This window comes from Mytilus edulis, chromosome 14, assembly GCF_963676685.1.
Source record: "Mytilus edulis chromosome 14, xbMytEdul2.2, whole genome shotgun sequence".
In the NCBI taxonomy this organism is placed as follows: Eukaryota; Metazoa; Mollusca; class Bivalvia; order Mytilida; family Mytilidae; genus Mytilus; species Mytilus edulis.
Window position 1 is genome coordinate 7957003 of NC_092357.1, and position 14259 is coordinate 7971261.

Sequence of the window (14259 nt, forward strand, 5' to 3'; positions counted from 1 at the left end):
TCAAAATCCAAAAGAGATTCTATCTTTCTGAAACACAAAATGCATTTAACTTTATTATATCTAGTGGATGCAAGGCATTGAAACTTTTACAACTTCACAGGTACTCTGTACTCAGAGTAATTTTTGGCATGTAAATACAACGAGAATTTACGACAGCTTAAATAGGTCATGAAACAATTTTCTACGGATCTTCACTATGAAAATCATGCTTTTAATGTTATTAAGTAGTCTCTTTAAATGTATGCTCCGAATTAACACTTAGTCTCATTAAATGTATGCTCTGAATTAACACTTAGTCTCATTAAATATATGCTCTGAATTAACACTTAGTCTCTTTAAATGTATGCTCTGAATTAACACTTAGTCTCATCTCTTTAAATGTATGCTCTGAATTAACACTTAGTCTCTTTAAATGTATGCTCTGAATTAACACTAAGTCTCTTTAAATTTATGCTCCGAATTAACACTTAGTCTCATTAAATGTATGCTCTGAATTAACACTTAGTCTCATTAAATGTATGCTCTGAATTAACACTTAGTCTCTTTAAATGTATGCTCTGAAATAACACTTAGTCTCATCTCTTTAAATGTATGCTCTGAATTAACACTAAGTCTCTTTAAATGTATGCTCTGAATTAACACTAAGTCTCTTTAAATGTATGCTCCGAATTAACACTTAGTCTCATTAAATGTATGCTCTGAATTAACACTTAGTCTCTTTAAATGTATGCTCTGAATTAACACTTAGTCTCTTTAAATGTATGCTCTGAATTAACACTTAGTCTCATCTCTTTAAATGTATGCTCTGAATTAACACTAAGTCTCTTTAAATGTATGCTCTGAATTAATAGTCTCTTTAAATGTATGCTCTGAATTAACACTAAGTCTCTTTAAATGTATGCTCTGAATTAACACTAAGTCTCTTTAAATGTATGCTCTGAATTAACACTTAGTCTCATTTTGTCAATTTTTTCGTCTGTTTTCAAGTTAGCATTTAGATCTCTGATGATAATTTTGTTTTATTTCAGGATTATGCTTTTGTTTTAATAATAAATAACAAATGCATAGTTATATAAGTTTGTATTGTCGTCTCAATTACATAAATGATTGTACTTTTGACAATGAATGTACAAAGATTTAAAAAAAAAAAAAGATGCCAAGTTATCCATTTTGATGTGGTTGAGCGTTTGCCTTTGCTATTTGTTAAGGGACTTTCTGTTTTGGATTTCCTCCGAGTGAGGTATTTTTGTGATTAATTTTTTTCCAACTGATTTTTACATTTTTTACTGTTGGTTCTGAATGACTGTTACATAATTCTCTCGTATATGCGACTAACTATTACAGTAGTAATTGATAAGTCGTCGATCTTTTTATAATCATTTACGAAGTGTTCATTACGTGCAACGTGCAAAAGTATTGTATCATTTTTAATTAACCCTAGTATTAAGGAGAGTTTTGTCGCCTTCAATCTAGTTCAACTCCGTAACATTCTGTATGGGCCAGCTGTAATCAAGTGGTTGTCGTTTGTTACTGTCTTACTGATGTGTTCCTACTACTTTATTTTGTACATGAATTCTGCCCTTAGTTTTCTCTTTTAAATCGTTTTGCATTTGTCATTTCGGTGCCGTCTATAGCTCACTATGCTGCTTGGGCTTTGCTCATTGTTGAAGGCCGCACAGTGACCTATAGTTGTTTATTTCTATATCATTTGGTCTCTTGTGTAGACTTGTCTCATTGGAAATCATACCACTTTTTTTTTTAAATTAATGCGTTTGCGCAAAGTTGTATCAGGCAAAATAAATTGTCTACTAGTATAAAAAAACAACATGATGCAATCATTTTGATCAATATCATCTGTTTAATAATACCAAACCATAGACAATAGCAATGAATCATGACTAGAATCACTCATAAAGATTTGTGTCACCAATTATCTTCAGTATATAAAGGTGACAATAAATTGATACATACATAAATTGGATTGGGTTCCCCTCCCGCCTCCCCCCCCCCAAAAAAAAAGAATAGAGAAGACAACAGGTTAAAAAAAGAATAAAGAATAATTGGGTGCTGAACTATTCCATATAGAGCAACATTATAATACACTTGAAGGAATAAAGAAACGAAGAACCCATACAAACGGTCATATATTTTAAGTTTACAGAAAAATATCTTAGAAACTGATTAACACGAAAGGATGATCCTGCCTGACCATAAAACAATGTTTTGTCTCTCACTTAATCACATACAAACACATGTGCACACAAACAAAATATACTCTCTCTCTCTCTTTTTCGCTATCTCTCTCTATAGGTCTCCCTTTGTTCCTAGCTCGCTCCCTTTCATGCGTTATATGCAAACACATGCAATGTTAAAATGCTCTCTCACTCTCTCTCTCTCTCTCTCTCTCTCCCTTTGTTCCTAGCTCGCTCCCTTTCATGCGTTATATATAAACACATGCAATGTTAAAATGAGTATTTTAAAGGTACTTAGTGTGCATATTGTGTTTACATATCATAGAAGGCAAATTGGTTGTAATTGCGTTGTTTTGACGTAAATCAACCATTTATGCCAGCATATTAATATATATAGCTTTATGTACTTGTATTTGGCACGCTGGAATAATCATTACTAATTCTACAAAGCAAGTGCAATGTTAAGTGTTTCAAAACTATGTACAATTTTCTAGCAAAGTGCAAAACTAAAACTACATCTATAAATATATCACAATTCAGCTTTGATAAAACCCATATTATCTGGGTAAGACAAACATAAAACATGTTGAGAACATATATGCACATTATTTATAATAATTTGAGTTTAAGGCTACATTTGTGTTTAAATCCTTGGCTTTCGAATTTTTGGGTGAGAGAGTTCCCGAACGAACGTAAATCCGGGAAAGCGCGTTAGAAGCAACTTATAAACATTTATTTTTAACTTTAAAACACATGTAAAAAATCAGGTTAAACTGCATTGAATAATTTGTTCCGGAAGGAAAGTATCCGAAAGTGTGTTTTATTCATATTATACAATTCAACATTGAGTTTGAAAGCAATTTTCTTGTCCCAATTTATATTTACAAAATAGTTTGTTTTAACTTGTGTGGTACAGATTCTTCTTAAAACACAAACAAACGAAGAATCAATGGTCAGTGCCTTTGCGGAGGTGTGAAAATGGATATTTAAAAGTATAATATAAGAACACGAAAAATGTGATCCACGAAATATTTCATTGGTGAATTCAAACAACATTCAGTTATAAGATAAACTTATCAGGGATCATCACAAGGGAGGATCCAGGGTCCGAGGAAAAGGGAGGCGTAAATGCCAGTTAATTGTGAAAATATTTTTATGTGATTTAAAAAAAAAGTGGGGCGTATTCCGTTTACGGCCCTGAATTTGTCACTGCATCACTACTTCAAGACATAAATAAACACTTATAAAATATTTGTATTAAAATAAATTACACAAAAAATATTATATACAACAATATTGCACATTTTGGCCTTTGGCGTCTTGAAAAAAAAAATCAAATAATTCTAACATACCTACTACACAACCACGCAGCTTTCACACATTTACATCTCTAAAGTGGTAAGAAAAGATTTCTAACAAACTTATGTCTAACCACACACGCAAACATACACACACATACATAAACACATACCCCCACCAATACATAAATATTTCCACTAGTACCAGCCTTAAACTATCTTATATTAGGATATTTTTTTTAGTTTTGGTAAAAAAAACCTAACTTATGACATATACATGTACTTGACACAACAATGTTTTATAAAGGTTTTTAATAGTTGTTTTATTTTTAACATAAACACGGGTGATATTTAGATGGTTGGTATTTTACTCCTTAGTGTGATGTTGATATTTTGCTCCTTAGCGTTCTGTTGGTATTTTCTCCTTAGCGTTCTTTTGGTATTTTATTCCTTAGCGTTTTGTTGGTATTTTGTTCCTTAGCGTTTTGTTGGTATTTTGCTCCTTAACGTTTTGTTGGTATTTTTCTCCTTAGCGTTCTGTTGGTATTTTGCTCCTTCGCGTTCTGTTGATATTTTGCTCCTTAGCGTTTTGTTGGTATTTTGCTCCTTAGCGTTTTGTTGGTATTTTGCTCCTCATTAGTATGTTGGTATTTTGCTCCTTAACGTTTTGTTGGTATTTTTCTCCTTAGCGTTTTGTTGGTATTTTGCTCCTTAGCGTTCTGTTGATATTTTGCTCCTTAGCGTTTTGTTGGTATTTTGCTCCTCAGTGTTCTGTTGATATTTTGCTCCTCATTAGTATGTTGGTATTTTGCTCCTTAGTGTTCTGTTGATATAACAAATTCATTTGGATCGGATATACCATAAACAATGTTGAAAGGTTCTGTTGTAACTGATGTAATACCATTTTATTCTGTCTAATGAACAGGGAAGCAGTCTTTATCTGTCATGGTGTTAAGTTCCGCATCTGCAAATAATTGAAATGAACTAAATAAATGTAAATATTAATGTTTTATGACTTTGTGGGACTATTTGGGGGCATTGGATGTCTATAGAATGTTTATACCTATAAAAATATAACTGCTTTTTCTTGTGCTTAGTTTGACTTAATTTGAGATGTTTATTTTTTTGTTAGATTTGATAGACTTTCATGTACATGTAGTGTTCCACCTCTGCAGGTCGATAAATTTTGCAGTACTCACTTATCAGGTTGAAATCTCATAGTATTTGCGACTGAACATTAGGCAAATAATATTTAATCCAACATATCTATCTGTAAACTGGTACCCGGTGGTATGAACAAAGGAGACCCAAACCTAACAGACTGGTAGCTCTGTGGTATGAAAATTGCAAAACCTACGATCATTGTTGTTTCAGGGATTATAGTTAATATTAAAAACATAAATAACTGTTCATTTTATTTTCATCCTGAATAAAAGTACATAAAACATTGCAACTATAAAGCAAACGAAATAAAACCAATATTTGCCATTTGTGATCTGAACATCTTATTTGTTTTATTAATTTTTCAACAATTCGATCCTGACTTATTCTTTTATGGGTCTTATAATATTGGACAACCATTTTCTCTTTGTGACTTTAAATTGTTTTTGTGCTATTTTAAGTTTTGATATTTTGCCATTTAAGTCTTTATTTTTGAGTTTGACGTTTTCACAATTTGTTTAATTTTGTAAGAAAGCGAGAGTTTGTTGATAACTTATGTAAAAGCTTTTTGACAGCTAATAGGATATATATGAAAGCAAACTTTAATAAGTGACAAACCTAAAAGTTGTTTTAATCTATTTTACGTAAGGTGACATTTTAAGTTTCATGTTAGATTATGTGTACAAATTAAATGCTGGAGCACCAAATGTTTTGAATTTCAAATGTATGCTACATGCTACATGCACAATCATCAATATGGCAGTATGAAAATGCCTGTTGACTTCTGTAATTACGATAATCCAGCCAAATTCGAATGAGAAGCATCATGTGAAAGCTTTGTATTTTTCTGTATACGGACGACGATAAGGCTTTTTTCTAAAAAGCGACGTTGCATTTGACCTGGATTTCTAATATACTCTTGTCGTATTACCTAGTTTTGTAAGTTCATAATTTTTTCTACAGGTTACGTACTATGCATGCGGTAGGACATTCTGGTACTCGTTCAAGTAAAAGCAATCCAAAAAGTAAAACAAAGTTTACAATCGATGCAATTGGAGAAAGAAAATTAATTATATTCGGTTTTCTATACATATAATATCATCGGACAACAGTTAATGCACCCTCCCCCATCAAAATTAAAAAAAAAATAAAATCAATCACTCAGATTAAAAATAAAACGCCAGGTGGACTTCGTGTATTGTAAAAGATTCTATGGATGTATGGTTTGGTTGTATTCTATCACAGTTTCAAAATTTGAATTACGTTCAGGTAAAACACCCTTAACCATCAAATATAAAAACGAAAACGCAAGATTGTTATTGAGAAAACTCACAAGAAAAAATTTCTAGACCAAATGACGTAGAAGTTAGCAACTTGAGACCATCATACGGCCTTTAACAATGAACAAAATCTATACCACAAAGCAAGCCAGAAGATATTGGGGAGACGGATTTATATAATTTTTTTTCAAACTTGTTTCCGAATCCCATATTTGAACTTCATGTAACGTTGTAACTCTTGTAATTTTTTGATGGGACCATATTGATAATAAGCTGCATATTCAAAATAAGTTAGAATACATTCCAATTAATCAAACTTTCTAAGATCGATAGCGCATGTATTTTTTTAGCATGCTATGAACATACACTGCAACATAACAAGTATTAGACCTACTATACAACTCATTCACAGGTTCTTATATACCACATAACGTCTATGAAAAAATACTTTACGGAGATGTATGCATCATTATGAGGACAAACTTTCTATTTGAGGAGATTAATATATATCCTGACAGAAAGTAAGAAAAGTATGTATTTTGAAACAGCATTTATTCTAGACATAGATATTTTTTATATATTAAAAAACATTACAATGTATAAATCAAAACTACAATGTTACCCGGGATATATTTTGGCTTAGTTTAAACATTATTTATCAATGAAAAATTACAATATCGTCCTTCCCTACGCCTATATCACCCTGCTCTGTCGCTCAGTAATTCTCGTATCAAGACTTCAAAACGAGACCAGGCATTATCAGCGACGTCACAGTGTGAGAGGAGAAGTTATCAGCGACGTCACAATGCGAGAGGAGACGTTATCAAGCTTGCTTTCGTCAAGCGTAAAACTGTCTTGAGCAGAGGGAAAAAGACCATTAATAGAGCGATAAACAGATAATCGGAGTTTCCACGTATAGATATCGTAAAATATCAGCCGCTCGACACAATGTGAAACTTTTTAGCTCGTTCGCTACGCTCACTCGCCAAAAAGGTTCACATTGTGGCTCGCGGCTGATATTTTACGATATCAATGTGTAGAAAACCCGATAATCTATACACATTTACGCCATCAAGATCAAATACATCTTAGCAACACACCTGAATTGAAAATAGTAAAACCTACTCAATTTAATACTGCATTTAATGTTAAAAATAAAAACAAAACGGTATGCGTTCAGATGTATGTGAAGTTAGCAGCCGGTTCGTTATTCGTTATTCGATATTCAATATCCAACCAGCTGCTAGCAGCCGGTTGGATATTCAAAATCTGGTGAAAAATAATACGAAAATTAAATACTTGATAACATAAAAAGCATGATTTTCATAGTTAAAAGGACTGATAAGATATGTAGAAAAATCGTTAAATGACCTTTTTAAGCTGTCGTAATTTTTCGTTGTCCTCGCATATATATGTAAGCCCTTTTCCATGTTATATATTTTGTCTTTATGTAATATAGAGTTTTGTCAATAAAACGACTTCAAAGATGTACTTCTGTGTATAATGTTTCTAAAGACAAAAAGAAAAACCCATAACTCAAGAAATATTGATAACTATAAATAGAAATATATATGGAGAGCCAAAAAAATAATTTTTCAGTCACAAGCTGTCAAAATTTTAGGACAAAGGGCACAGGATAATGGTGAGAGCCCCCTGAACTCTCAATCTTTCTAATATTTTACAGACATGTAGTCAATAGGTAGATACAAACGTGACTAAAAGGAATTTGGGTACACTTCATGTCTTCTATGTTTACGGTACGCCCAAAGTGCCAGTTGGATATTCAAATTTTATATCAAAAATCGACCCGAGACCGCTTAAATGAGGTTGAGACCCCCTGGTCTTTCAATGTCCATAAAATTCAATCAAATCATTGACTCTGTATATATAAAGGTTGTATAAGATGGATTTTTGAGAATAACATCATCTTCAATATCAACGGAGTGCTTAGATTGTCACTTTTCAGTCAAAAAATGTCAAAATCTTAGGACAAAGGGCACAGGGTAATTGTGAGAGCCCCCTGATCTCTCAATCTTTCTAATATTTTACAGACATTTAGTCAATAGGTAGATACAAACGTGACTAAAAGGAATTTGGGTACACTTTATGTCTTCTATGTTTACGGTACGCCCAAAGTGCCAGTTGGATATTCAAATTTTATATAAAAATCGACCCGAGACCGCTTAAATGAGGTTGAGACACCCCCCCCCCCCCCTGGTCTTTCAATGTCCATAATATTCAACCAAATCATTGACTCTGTATATATAAAGGTTGTCTTAGATAGATTTTAGAGAATAACGTCATCTTCAATATCAACGGAGTGCTTAGATTGTCACTTTTCAGTCAAAAAATGTCAAAATGTTACGACAAAGAGCACAGGGTAATGGTGAGAGCCCCCTGATATCTCAATCTTTCTAATATTTTACAGATATTTAGTTAATAGGTAGATACAAACGTGACTTTAAGGAATTTGGGTACACTTTCTTTCTTTTATGTTTACGGTGCGCCCAAAGTGCCTGTTGGAAATTCAAATTATATAGCGAAAACCTACCCGAAACCGCTTAAATGAGGTTGAGACCCACCTGGTTTTTCAATGTCCATTAAATTCAACCAAATCATAGATTCTATATATATAAATATTGTATCAAAAGGGGAATGCTGTTGAATGGACTGTTAGCTTCTAGGACCAAAGCAGAACCCTAGTAGAATCGAGGACCTTGTTTCAAGTACAAACAGGCACCATAGGTGTCGGGGAAGATTTACAGACCTTTACAACGCACCTTCACACAGCTCACGCAAGCACCCTTTTTGATGTAAGTTCCAGGTCCAAATGCATGATTGCTGACGGCTATTTCAACCAGGCAACTTTGGGCTCCAACACCTCATGCTGGCAGAATTGTGCTCGCCAACATAGGAATGACTTGCATTGTCCTTCCCGCTTACTTGGGTAGGAATCCACTTTCTTTTTGAATGTTTTTCTTCAATTGGGTAGTGCTTATTTCCATAGTTGTACCACTAGAAACGTTTCGAAGGAGCTTGGTGATCTTTTCAATCTGTTGCGGGGTAATCACATCTTGTGTTTACCTTGCAGGTTTGTGTGGGATAAACGAATGGTGACCGGGCAACCTTTTTTTAGCTGCTCCGTGTAATTTATTAGCTTGACCTTTTATCAAATTCAACCCATATTTTGATAGACTGTTTTCTAATACCTCTCGAAGATGAAAGCGGATGGTGATATGTTTACTGCGGAGATTGATAGGATCACCGTCTTGGTCGGTTAGGTATGTCTGCATGCGATTGAAAAGCTGTAGATATTGGACTGTTGGGTGGAGTTTACGTAGCTTACATTGATGATGCCACTGTTCACCAAGATGCTGTTGATACTGCTGATGCTAACAATGTATTCAATCTCTTCGTAACCGTTTGTTGCCTGATCAAATGTGTAGAGCTGTCGCTTAAATCCCAATACGGTGTTCGATTCCTTAAATTATAGGGGGTGAACCGGGTAAAATGCGGCTATTGTTTCCAGGGACAAGGATGGAAACCCCTTGCTTTTAGTCTGTGTGGTCGACGATTTACTGTAACAGTGTGGTGTCCATTTACTAGTATTCATTAAATACCGACGTTCATCTTCTGACCGTCCAATTCGAACTGGAGGACTCCTTCGGAGATTGGAAGTAAAAATGCTTCGGTGTTGTCGGGAACATTACGCTATAATTCCGCTCGAATCTGGAAGTCCACTCGGGCGAATGACTTACCTCGATAACAAACAGCGGCTATAGGTAAATAAAATCAGAGGGGTTGACACCACCGTTACTGAGAAGGTTTTCAATGTCGTAGAATTTCTTTCTGAAGTTTACAGCCTCCTTGAACACTCTGGCAACCTTGTTTTGTAAAAATCACGCATTAAAGTCGACGGCTGAGTCGCGTTCAGCTTTGAGGGTGACATGGACACTTTGTGAGAGAGGACCCAAGAGATCTTATACAGGATTATTTTTGCCACGTTATTGACGGCGGCAGCCCTCGTAATGGCATTGGCATCTGAATAGCGAATGAGTGGAAGTTCTTGCCTGAACCCGTACACTATTTTATAGTAATAATCCCATAATATGTTTCAGGGGAATGGCAAACGAGTACGATCCTTTGTTGGTGCGCTTGGTGATAATGTATTCACGCCAGGCTGTAAATCCAGTGTTCTCAGTCTCGGCATCGGTAGAAGAATCCTTATACCACAGTCGGTTGAGACCCTGCGTTTTGAAGAAGTCGTCGAGGAAGGTTTACATTCCCAGCATAGCGGTGGCGATGCCGGGTCGTTAATGTGTTCAATCTGCTGACCGGAGAGTCGATATCATATAGTTTAAGAGATACATGATACCATTGTGAATGAGATCAACGTCTGCATATGCAGTGCTGTCGTGATTTTGAAGTCTTCCTTCTACTAAGAAATAACGCTCGATTGGGTGAAGGAACAGGTCTTGCGTTTCGATGTTGATTCGGATCTCCGCTTCAGAGTTGGTAAGTAGGGCTCCGGCTTAAGGTACGAATTCATGAACCTGGTATTAATATTTTTTAAGAATTCCATCGTAGGTTAACCCTACTGTGATTGTAAGGATGTCAGACATTATGGATTTAGTGATAGCTTTGGACAAAATCATGGACGGTAGCGATGCCACGGGAGATGAGATTGTTTAACTGTGTTTGGTTGTGGGGCTTACTGCGTTTAATACTGAGCTGTTTATTGGGCTTGCTGCGCTAGACACTGGGTTTTCGAAGGCGGTTCACTTTTTCAACGACATGGTCGACGACTTTGGCCACCCCCTTTCAACTCCTATCATGGCTGCATTGGTGTAAGCGCTCATAGTCTTACTTTCCAAGGCCTTGGCAGCAGAGGAGGTGAACATGCGACCAGCGATACCGGCGATAGTGTCAAACAAACTACCGCTGTATGCATACTTTCGAGCAAAACATTAAACATTTATTTACAGGATACTACGATGGAAATGCTTATATTCCTTGGTGCTGATGTGTTCGCCTTTCTTCATGGCATCGAGGATCGCCACAATCTCGTTGCACACGCCATTATTTCAAGCACGGTCGGCAGCGTTACACAGATCCAGGTGATATATGAAGGAGCTAGTTAAAGTCAGAGTGTAGAAAAACGGTTTGCAGTCTGCTACAATGCTTATCTTGCTTTAGATGTGCGACACAATATTCGTCCAATTGTAACTTTTTATCGCCTTCGGGTTCTAGAGAGGATCAATTGCCTTGTCGATTTATGGCACCGAAACTGTTCAGGATCTCTGCATAGTCGACAAGGTTTTAAAAGCTTCGGGCTCAAACGATTCTTGTTTCTTTTTCACCATGAGTTCCAAGAGGTCAAGGGTTCCTTTGTACCCCAGAGCATTCCCGAAATATCATCACCGTCAGACGTAACTGGTTAGCTTCCGATGAAGATACCATCGTTTTCAGATCGCGATCTAAAGGTGTGGCCGGCGGAAGGATTGTTACTGAGCTGCAAATACTGCTGTGCTCGAGGTCCGAGGATGTTGTCTGAAGCTGGTGCAATGGGTAGTGGGTAGGCAAACTTTGGTGGTGGAGGAGGAGGGAGGACTGTCACTGCTGCAGGAAGGTAAACAATTGTTTTGGTATTGTTGAATCTGCCTCTCGCTGAGCCTTAACCACAGGCTTAACACCTTTGAAAGGTCCCGGTTGAGTACAATCTTCTCGAGGCGATGCTGCATGTTACTGGCTTTAATCCTCCGCTTGATCTCTTGCAACTCCCTGGCGAGCGCCTCACACTGTTTAGTGTCTGTAATTTTTAAAACGTCATTTATTTATAGCGTTGTCATGACCCCCCTAAGCGATGGTTCGAACACATCTAAGAGTTTGTTTGAACACCCCTAAGCGTTGGTTTTCTGAAACCAAAGACATACATCTATCAAAAGGTAAAAAAAAATCACATGCATTTCTGCTTGTTTTTTTAATAAAATTGAATTGAAAAGATCGATCTTTTTTAGCTATTGGATCAATGCCTTTATCCTAACAATCCAAGATAAAATCAATTTAGGTCACCCAAAACCACTATTCCCAATTCAATGTTTTTAGACCCTGTTATTGATCTTTCGGTCCTATCGTCAACAAATTTAAAATTCATCCAATAGCTCACAATTTGAAGAGCTCATTCGGTCCCTCTCTTTGCCAAATTGTTTGTCAGCGGCTTGTTTAATCTCTCAAAACCCCAAGTGGGAATAGTTGCCCCCTTCCAGAATAAGGTTTTAATTTTTGTCTACCTATTAACTAAATTTCTGCATAATATAAGAAAGATTGAGAGATTGGGGGATTCTTACCATTGCCAAGTGTCCTTTGTCCTACATGTAAAAGTTTGACAATATGTAGCTGAAAATTGACAATAAAAGGCCTCCATAAATATCGAATATCACAATATTCTGGGAATTCTTTCTAGTACAACCTTTATATACACAGCGTCTATGATTTAATTAAATTTAATAGACATTGAACAACCAGTGGGTCTCACGCTCATTTAAGCGGTCTCGGGTCGATTTTTGATATAAAATTTGAATATCCAACTGGCACTTTGGGCGTACCGTAAACATAGAAGACATGAAGTGTACCCAAATTCCTTTTAGTCACGTTTGTATCTACCTATTGACTAAATGTCCGTAAAATATTAGAAAGATTGAGAGATCAGGGGGCTCTCACCATAACCATGTGCCCTTTGTCCTAAAAATTTGACATTTTTTGACTGAAAAGTGACAATCTTAGCCCTCCGTAGATATTGAAGATGACGTTATTCTCAAAAATCCATCTAATACAACCTTCATATATACAGAGTCAATGATTTGGTTGACTTTTATAGTCATTGAAAGACCAGGGGGGTCTCAACCTCATTTAAGCGGTCTCGGGTAGGTTTTCACTATATATTTCTTTTTTGGGCGTTCCATAAATATTTCTATTTATATTTCTTAATGTTTTCTAAAGTAAGCGGTTTTTCTTATTGTTTTAAGAATTATCATGTATAAAAGTAAATCTTTGCAGTTTTTTATTGACACCAACATGACCAATTTATATTTGCAACTTAGAAAAGGGTTTATGTTCGAGGACAACGAGAACTTACAACAGCTTGAAGAGGTCATTTTGATAAGTTCCTACGTATCTTATTAGTCATCTTAACCATGAAAATCATGCTTTTAATGTTATCAAGTATTTCTTTTTTTTTAATGATTTTCATCAAAATTTTGAATATCCAACCGACTGCTAGCAGCAGGTTGGATATTGAATATCGAATATCGAATAACGAACCGGCTGCTAACTTCACATCCATTGCGTTCAGTTCATTTAACAAATAAAACATAAAAACATGAAACGGTAAATATCGGTATAATATTCTTACTTTTTATAACATGTTGAAGATGAAGAATTTTCATTAAATGATTTCCCTAAATAATAAAAAGAAATGATTTCTTAATTTTTACTTACTTATAGTTGTGGCGGAGTCTTACATGGTGTTTTCCGAGTTGGAGTGAGCTAGCGAAACCACCAACGACACCGGGTACCACTACCATGTCTATCCCTCTTACATTATTACTGATCGTCTACATCTCTCATACAAAACAATTATCATACCATATATATATATATATATAATTCGTTAAATTAATAAACTTGAACCTTGTTCTCATCAAAGGTTAAAGAATTTATTTGATGAGAGGTGTGTGTTTAATGATTAAACATGTAGAATTTTATTTATCTGTATACATGTACATTGTATCTGTAAAGATGTATAAACCTGACTTACGTATAGGGTATTTTAAATGCAATCATTTGATGAACCGGACGAGGGATTGTGGAGGGCTTGGCGGCCGGAGATTAAACCCATCTTTCTCGGATTTTTTCTGAATCATGTATAAATCGACGACAAAGAAATTGGAATAACACAAATAACAGTCGTTTAGGATTGGACCCCCTTTTTTAATTTTCTTTTGTGTGGTCTATTTTTCTTCAGTTAATATTCTGTTATTGATTTTAAAACTAGTTTTCACTCATTGATATATTTTTCATTTTTGCTATTATACATACGATATTCCAATGACAGTATTTTATACATTTTTACCATCTACATACTATTATTAATATCATTGAATGGAATATTCCTTTGAATATACGGATCTTTGTCAGCTAAACACCATTGAATAATCGCATTTTTTTTTATTCGATGGTTGGAAATTTATAAACAAATAAATAATGAGATGCTGAATACTGCCAATGGAGCAAATATCCATGAAAGTTTAGATACTTTTTTATAATAAA

At 35.2% G+C, this 14259-nt stretch overlaps 1 long non-coding RNA gene across 1 annotated transcript; it reads right to left on the reverse strand.

Moving 5' to 3' along the window:
• Positions 1-1838: 1838 nt before the first annotated feature.
• Positions 1839-13513, reverse strand: LOC139502631 (uncharacterized). Its single transcript, XR_011658901.1, has 2 exons — positions 13429-13513; positions 1839-4454 (listed from the first exon to the last, which is right to left on the reverse strand). It is a non-coding gene; the product is annotated as an uncharacterized lncRNA (long non-coding RNA).
• Between the last annotated feature and the right edge of the window lie 746 nt (positions 13514-14259).